Here is an 8886-nt window from a genome sequence, read left to right as displayed (position 1 = left end):
TAGCGAGAAGGAAGAAGAAGAAGAGCAAGTATAAGCAAAGAAAGGAGAAGAAAGAAGTGCATGGCTGAATCGCGGAGGGGGGTTATGGGGGTGCTTTTCCCTCAAACGGAGAAGAAAGAGAGGGCAAGAGCAGCGCTGCTCCCTACGAGAGCAGAGCAAAAACTGACATTTTATTGATTGTTTTATGCGATTATAATGTAATAATGTCTTAAATATGTGGGGGAATGGTTGGGGGCGAACCGGGAACCCCCATAAATACACCCACTTTTCCGAGGCAGTTTCAATGCGCAGCTGCCGTCTTTGGAAAATGAATTATGGCTGCAGGAAAGGGACAGAGCGCGACTTTAGCCAGGGTAATGAAAGGCGAGAGCGAGCGAGAGAGGAAGAGAGTGGGCAGGAGTGACCCCCCAAAACCCGCCTCCCCCTCTGAACGACAACCCGAACATTTTCTGGACTCTCCTTCATCATTGCTTTGTGATTGGCAAAAAGAAAAGGGCAAAAGGAAATTCCATTTGCAGCTTCTCCTTTTTTCGTTTTCGGTGGGCTATCGCCACATGAAGATCTATATAATAACCCCCCGCTTTCCCGAACTCAAGCTCCTCGAACCCAAACCATTACGCCGTAGCCGCACTCAACTCAATTCAATTAATTTTCACTTGATTTTTCCACACACAAACAAATTTTCATTTAATTTGCTGCGGGGCGTTGGTTGCCTGACTTTTCTCTCGCTTTTCCCCACCGTTTTTCCCCATCGCTTTTCCTCTCGCTTCTCCTCCAGCATTTTCCTCATCGCCTTATCGGACGCCATTTTCTTGCGCTTGATTTTCTATTAAGTTTTCCCGGCTCTATTCCCCGAACAACTTTTCGCCGCTAATAGGGGCACTCAGACCCCCCCACCCCAATCTTTGCCTTCTTCTTCCCTCAGTTAGAAATTGTTGGAAAGTAAATTTTCTTGTGACACTTTGTTGCGATTTGATTGTTATGCTGGGTCATTATTTCCGCCTGCTTCTCCTGGAATTTTCCTAATTTTTCTTAACATTATTTAATGTCATTGGAAATTAGATGAAAACCTCGACGTTTCGTTACTACGTGGAATAGCAGAGATAAGTTATAGTAATACAGATACTCGAAAATGCTTATTTCTCAGGAATAAGAAGGTATACTTAAAAAATTATTAAAATGGCATATAAATATTTAATGGCATTTATTATTATTAAAAAGCAGTTAGAATTCTATAGACTGCAAACATTAAAAGCTCTTCAATTTTTTCAGGACCATAGATGGCATTTATATATAGGTTTTCAGGGAATTTATATAATGAATGGAAAAGTTTTTTTGTTTATTTTTTGAACATTTTCTGTATAGATTTAATACAACAATATACTAATGAGTTTCTATAAATATTTTTTAATTGACTTTTAAGTATTTTCGGCTACTTTTAGAGCTTCGTAAAATGTGTAGTTATAAAAACCAACTTTGTTGATATAAAATTATGGAAACAAAGGAGAAACTAGTGATCAAGGTCACCTTTATTGGAAGGAAAGCAGCATCCAATTTAATGAATTTCATTTAAAATGGTTTCGCTGTTTAATTATGGCCTTATTCGCCATTAAAATAAGCCAACTTGTCGTTTCATTCCGACAGCAATGACATAATTTGTTTTGGCTCTTCGCTTCATTTACTTGGTTTATCAAATTGTTGCAATCGCAAATCAATTATTATTAAAAGCGCATTAAAAACAATAAAAACGTCATTACAATGAGCGCGGATGGAGAAATGGGGGGTAAATAAAAAAAAAAAAAAAACAGAAAAATAACCGGAATAAAAATAAGGCAAATCGAGTGGCATCGGGCAAAATAAACTAAATGTATATTAAGTTTTAATCATTTCACATTCGATTAAACAAATCAAGTTCGTTTCGATTCGATTCGCTTCTGGTTGTCCCGCTTATCGCCCCATATCGACAGACTGTCTCCTGTCCCTCTGATTTTTATTACACTTTATTATTATTTACCTACTGTCGACTAATTTGTTTTTAATTTGTGCTGATAAAATTTATGAATAAATAATACGGACAGCGAGCAAATAACCAAATTAATAAGTGACTCCGGAAAAGGGGTCTTCGTGGGAATGGGTATGGAAATCGGATTTTGGAGTGGGAATGGCAATGGTAATCTGAATGGGAATAATGCTACCAAATAATAACCAAATGCGGCACAATCACCGAAATTGTGACATTAGTAGCCCGATTGATTTGTCAAATCATAAACATTTATTGAAGTCCCATTTGTCACGCAGAGGCGGAGAAATTATTTTCGGCGGCCGCGGCTGAAAATGATCGAGTTCCGGCCATTTCGATTGTAGGTGCGCTACCTATGTTTTTTTTTTTAAATAAAAGTTATTGTCAGGGAAAAATGAATTGTGCACTTGAATCAGTTAAATAGTAAATATGTGAAACAAGAATATTGAGCCAATTCAATATGCATTCATTTAATTTTTTACTTTAATGATTGTTTTTTAAATATATACATATGCTATACAACTATATTTATTTTTGTATTGAAAAAGTGTTTATTAATAGTTTTTGATTTTTATTAATTTATTTTTAGACATTTTTAGAAACATATAGTTGCCCAACTATTTAAATTCTCCCATGCGAACTATTAGGTCATACCATCTGGCTGAACGCATATACCCGAACCTAGGTAAGATACCCTATCCTGCCAAAATCAAGCCCCACTACTCGCAGCGTTATCGCCGATGTCTGGTCAGGAATGGAGCATATATGTATGTAGTTGTGGGTGGAAGTGGGTGTGGGTGGTGGGGGCATTGTGTGTGTGTGTGTGTGCGCGAGTCTAATATCTTCATTAGGTGAGCGTTACTCATACAAAATGTCACATGACAGTGCGCCGGGGGCGGGGGCGGGGTAAGTATCGGGCATAGTGGAGGGGGGGAGGAGGGGTGCGTTGATTTGTTTTGGGTGATAAGCACTTAAATTAAGTCTTAATACAAATGCCGCTTGTCGCACACGTGTCGCATCGCCATCGAGGTCGAGGGGTCGGGTTCAGATTTCGAATCCAGATTCGGCCCTTCTATATCCCATATATATCGAACGGTCGAAGGGCGAGGGGGTAAGGGGTGAGGGGGCAGCGGCGACATTGACGTTGCGCCTGTGAAATGGACATTTAATTATTTGCTGTGATTAAACAGAATGAGAGCAGACATACACACACACACACACCCGCCTACATGTCACACTTTCAACACTGTGTGTGTGTGTGTGTCTAATTCCTGGGCACAAACAGTGGGCCAGGAGGTGTGAAGGGGGCGGCTCGTACCAGCTTCATATTCCAATTATTTATCTTATCAGCCGTATCTTGCAGTTTTGTAAATAGTAAGGCCCGCGCTCAAAAACCGCAGCCACCCCATCGAATCGGAATGAGAGTATCTGGTTTTTGAAAACTCCGAGTCCCTGACAATTTGACAGTTGCATCAGTTCCAGTTTTCGCCCCGCAGGACCTTATCGTCAGCATCTTTTTGTATCCTTGCGTACCCCCCTAGCGGAAATATTTACGTTTCCCAGTGCGCCGGATAGGGCGAAATCCGAGTCCTTTTGCCCTGTCAAATTAATGAGATTTTGCGTTTTGATTTCTGATGGATCGATCGATTTTGTAAAGGGTATGTTAGGGGTATGGGTTCGTCCATAGAAATGTTTGCTGCACTGGGGTTAAGTCAAACTAACCGTCCAATTATACAAATAGCAGGTGACAACTCAGCATATGGCACCCCAGGGTTGACTTTGCTCCTTAATATGCAAATTTACACTTGCCAAATGGCTGTGCGATTTTATTGCGGGGTCTCTCGGTTCGGGACTTAGACAATCATAATACAAGTGCTAAAAAAATCTCACCCACAAAACAAATGACGAAACAAAAAAGCAAACTCGAACTCAAATTGACTTCTAAAAGCGGCAAAATCAGCAAAAAATTTGCATTTCAATAAACGATTATCGTAACTTTGCGTACGGTTTTTGGTTACGCTCGCAGTTTGCCATTTCGGAACGGTTACGGATACGGATTACGGGTCGAGGGTTACGGGTTACGGGTTACGGGTTGAGGGCTACGAGTCGGGGTTCTCCAGATCCACTGACATTGTGGGCGGCGAAGGTTTACGACTGCCGGCGCTGCCCAAATTGTTGGTGTAAAAGTCAATGTGGAAAATTTATTTTATATTTTTAGCTTTCAAATTAAATAAAGTTTTGCGCCGGCTCCGTTTTATTTGCATTGGCATGTTGTCACCTCCGTGCCGTTCGGGCTTTCCGCTCACGTTTCCCACGTTTTCCAGTCCCGCTTTATTGTTTAGGCCGTTTTATGGCGGCGGCGAAAGAGAAGGAAACTCCGGCTAGAAGACCAGCAAAACGGGGAGCTGCCACAAATCACGTACGGCTCTTAAATATGGCGCTCGTTTCATGTCCATTTCATGTCCGGCAAACGGACGGAGGAGCAAGAGGAGGCGGAGAAGCAGGAGAAGGAGGAGCTGGAATCCCCGTACATAATATGATATCGGGGGGCTCTGCGTATATATGTACTATACATGCACCAGGGACGGAACAGCAATCCGTCCATTTTGCATGCAAACGCAATTTGATAACGAGCGAACGTATTAATATTATTGGGCGCCATTATTTCACTGCCCGGCACACACAATCGCATCCCTTGAAAAGAGCTGGTCAGCCACCCATGTGCTTGGCTGGCTTTTTGGGGAGCTTTCCCCCGCATCCCCCATGCCTCATCCCCAATCACCGAAATACCGGGACAAAAAATGATGGACATTTGAAGCTGGTAGGAAAAGAGAGCAAGAAGAAAGCTGAATCTGCTCTGCACCTTTTTATAGCCAATTTGTAGGTGCTCTTTTATGCCTATAAATATATAAAATGTTATTATATGACATTAATGTATAATAGGTTCGTTAAGAAAAAAAATGATTTAAGGAATAAAATCATAATTATTAATATAATATATATAGATTTGCATACTATGTATAATTATGTGATTAGCAAATGATCTGTTGAGAGTCAAAGATCGATCTTAGGATATATCTCACTACCATTTTTGTCATCAATATATGTATTATAATTATATCTAAGCTTTCATATTTTTCCTTGGTTTTATTCATATGATTAATAATATTGTTTAATTTCCTTGTATAAAGTAACATTGCTCATACGCCGCTTTGGCCCGACTGGCAAAACGAGTGAAATCCAACATAGAGTGTGCGAATCCTGCTCAAGGAAAATCTCGGGGGGCAGTGGACCAAAGCGGTGGGCGGCGGGCGTTGGGGGCGGGGCTTATCGGAGCGCGCGTGCAACTTATTGCCACAATTCGCAGCCATTGCCGAGCGCATTGGCAATTGTGACTGATGGCCAATAAATTTTTACAGCCTGGACATATGGAAATGGGAATCGGAATCGGAATATGGCAACGGATCTGGACATGTGCGATGTGGGTGCTTTATCAGGGCACATGAATATGTATGTGTACAGACATATATGTACATATGTACATATGTATATGGCAGCAGTCGACCCCTTCTGCTTATTAAATAAATCACACAAAAAACGAGGAGAAACGCACTGCGCTCGCATGGCACATAAATCCATGTAGCCAATTATCTCATTTGTCTAAACGGGCCTTTTGACATCACGGAAATCGGAGAAAGACGATCCCCCAGCCCCAATCCCACAGACGCACAGACATTTCATTTCATTTCATTTCATTTGAATTCGATGCATTTCAATTGCTCGGCGGGCACAAAAGTTGTGTCCCCCGGGAAAAAGGCGCAAAAACAAGTAACGAGAATTGTTCGTCTCTGTCAACCCCTCTAATTTATTTGGCTTTATTTCATTTTCATCTCTTTTTTTTCTTTTTTTTTAATATTTTCTCGTCCGCTTATCAGGCTGCCGTTTGAGTGCTTATCAAGGGGCTTATCAAGCAAAGCAGATCATGAATTATAGGGGGTATCAGGGGGTCTTGAGAGTTTTCGAGTCTGCGAGCCAACTGACAAGGCGCTGCCTTCAATAACAATTTGCCCATGACTAATTGGATTTATTGGAATCGAATTTATTGTGCTATGCTTATTTAATATTGACTGTATGCGCTGTTGGTTTTTTCGATTTTACAGCATCAAATGGAATTGCAATTGAGACGATTCCATTTATTTTTTTTGCGGACAGAGCGGACAGCAAAAGGGGCAGAAAGTTTTGCGATGGAGGTGGCGGATCCGGCTCGGAGGACCACGAGGGCAGGCGTGTTGAGGCCTCGCTAATGACCCTAATAAACAGTTTTGCGGACGCTGCGCATACTAATGAGCCTTTGACCAAAGGAGCCAGGACCTCAAGGAGCAGGCGCTCACCTTTCAACTCAAGTGCACAGAAAGAAAATTTAACTTCAAGTTAAATAGAAATGTATACAGAATAAGATTCAATTAATGAAACGAGTTAAATTAAGTTATTTCTTTTATTTGTGGATTTCAAATGATTCTTGATTCAGTTTCGGTTACAAACTATTGAGTATCCTTTTATACCCTTTAATTTCCATGTTTTTCCTGTGTAGTTGAATGGCGGGCAATAACAATAACAATAATAAATGCAAAGTGCAGGACGTCAACACCTTACACAGCTGCCGGTCCATTTACCGCCCCCTTCGCCAGCCACCCCTGGCCCATTACAACCACCTACATACATATCCATCTGGTTTTGGCCAGCCCATAATGAGCAATCCATCTGCGGCAACACCCGCACGTAGTTTAGTGAAACTTCCTTGATTTACATGATTCCCCTGCACATCCACAGCAGTCACTTACTCCTGACTGGAGGTCCTTTTCCCTATTTTCCGTGTTTTCCACGTCCTGGCATGTGTGAGTCCTCGTCTCGGCGGCTGGCTTAATAAATTGTTTGCCATTAATAACAATAAAAATAGATAATCTCCGTATAACAAATTAATGATGTGCGCTGGCAAACAGAGACGGCTAGATGTGACAGGCGCTGGAGGGAAAGAGAGGCAATCACGTTCGAGGGTGGCAAAATATGAAAAGTTTTGACTTCACTTGCTGCGTACACTGGACTACAAGATAGGGGTTTGTGCTTACAGTGTGTGGTGTAACGTGCGATATAGGTAGAGATATTTACCTAAAAAGAATTTTAGGTCGATGTAGGATTTTAAATATTTGATTACGCTTTTTATTAAATTTACTAAAATATACGAATTATAATTATTGTTTCGAATATTATAATTTTTTGGCGTGTGGCGTATAATGAAGGAACTGGTCTCTTTCCATGAATGCGAAACCTGTGCCATGTTGGCCAGTGTTGGCCGGGGCTTCTTCGGTGGTTGCTCGCCAGATACCGAAGTCATAACCCAGCGGACAGGACCTGCAGGACCCGGGTTCGAGGTGAGTGCTCCGTGGAGGACGTGCCACTTGCCGCAGCGGGCAAGGGCGTAAGGACAAAGTAAACGAGTGTGGGTGGATGGGGGGAGCGTTTGGTCCTGCCCCGGTCTTCTACCCCCTCCCCCCGCGTGCACCCACGGGAGTCATGTAGTTGAGTACGGATTTGAAGTAAATTAAAAGTCACTCACACCCGGTCGTCGTCGGTCCAGGCGCTGGAACTCTCCGGAGTTCATTATTATGATATTTGGTGTCAGCGCCCCGTGTTGAGCCAACCCCCGTAATAAACTCGCAGATAGCTACTCTCTAGGGCGTGGCAGCAAAAAAACAACACAGAAAACTAGAAGGAAGATGGGTAGAAAACCCAAAACTCAATTATAACAATATGCCCAGATTTTCCCTTTTGGCCCGAGCAGAGGTTTTTCAATTTGTGGCCTAGCAGCACCGGCCACTACTACCTACTTGCCTACTGCCTGCGCAACGCACAATGGAGCGGATGAACACTCGGATCTGGGGGTCATAAACTATGCCAATAACCATAACTATGAACTAATAAGGCCGCGATGCTCCGATCGACGAGATCTTAACACGGCATCAAAACAAAGAAAGTGGAGCAGCAGCAACCAGAAAGGCCGAGACGAGAAATGCTGCTAATCATCGCACAATGAAATAAATTACAAACATTGTTTGGATGGATGAGAGTCCGGATTTGGGGAGTTTGGAGTTTGGCAGCCTGGTAGTTTCGTAGTATGGTAGTATGGTAGTTTGATAGTTGACCCCTCCGGAATGCCCGCTGTGAAAATTGAAAAGCGTTCGAAAGGCAAATAGAAAACGAAGGGGCACAAGGCGCAAAGATTAACACCAAGTCGACTCATGTTGCACGTTTATTCAGAGTGTGAATAAATTAAGGCATCAAAAATCATAATACAAACGATCGGGCCACGATAAACACTTTGATTAGCGTTCCGTCCATCTCGTTCCGAACGCGAAGCCCCCGCTGCGAAATTGAAATGGAAGCAACTCCCGAGCCGGCGAGACCCAGTCGATAAGTCGAGAGAGCGGCAAACACCAAAATGCCCATAATTATGACAATCATCTCTGGGATCCACTGATTCACTCGGCTCGCATCGCATCGAAATCAGAGTCCCAGAGTCCCGAGACGGTTTGCTGTTTGCCCGCTTTACGATGGAGCGCTAATCCCCATTGTGGGCACCTTTGTTTGGGGCCCCTTGTTGTTGGCTTAAGAATCTGTTACAGAAAACTTAAAAGCGTCGCTTTAATAACTTTATTGATTTCGATTAAGCGCTATAACGTAGGGTGATCATCATCATCGCCAGCACCATGGACCACTATTTCTCGTTCACAGTTCGGGCATTTCGGTTTTCTCAGGAACAAGGCTGAAACTTAAATATAGTTGGGGTAACATAAACTAACATTTTAACA

The sequence above is a fragment of the Drosophila simulans genome, chromosome X (genome assembly GCF_016746395.2).
Source record: "Drosophila simulans strain w501 chromosome X, Prin_Dsim_3.1, whole genome shotgun sequence".
Taxonomy (NCBI): Eukaryota; Metazoa; Arthropoda; class Insecta; order Diptera; family Drosophilidae; genus Drosophila; species Drosophila simulans.
This window is presented reverse-complemented; position numbering follows the sequence as displayed.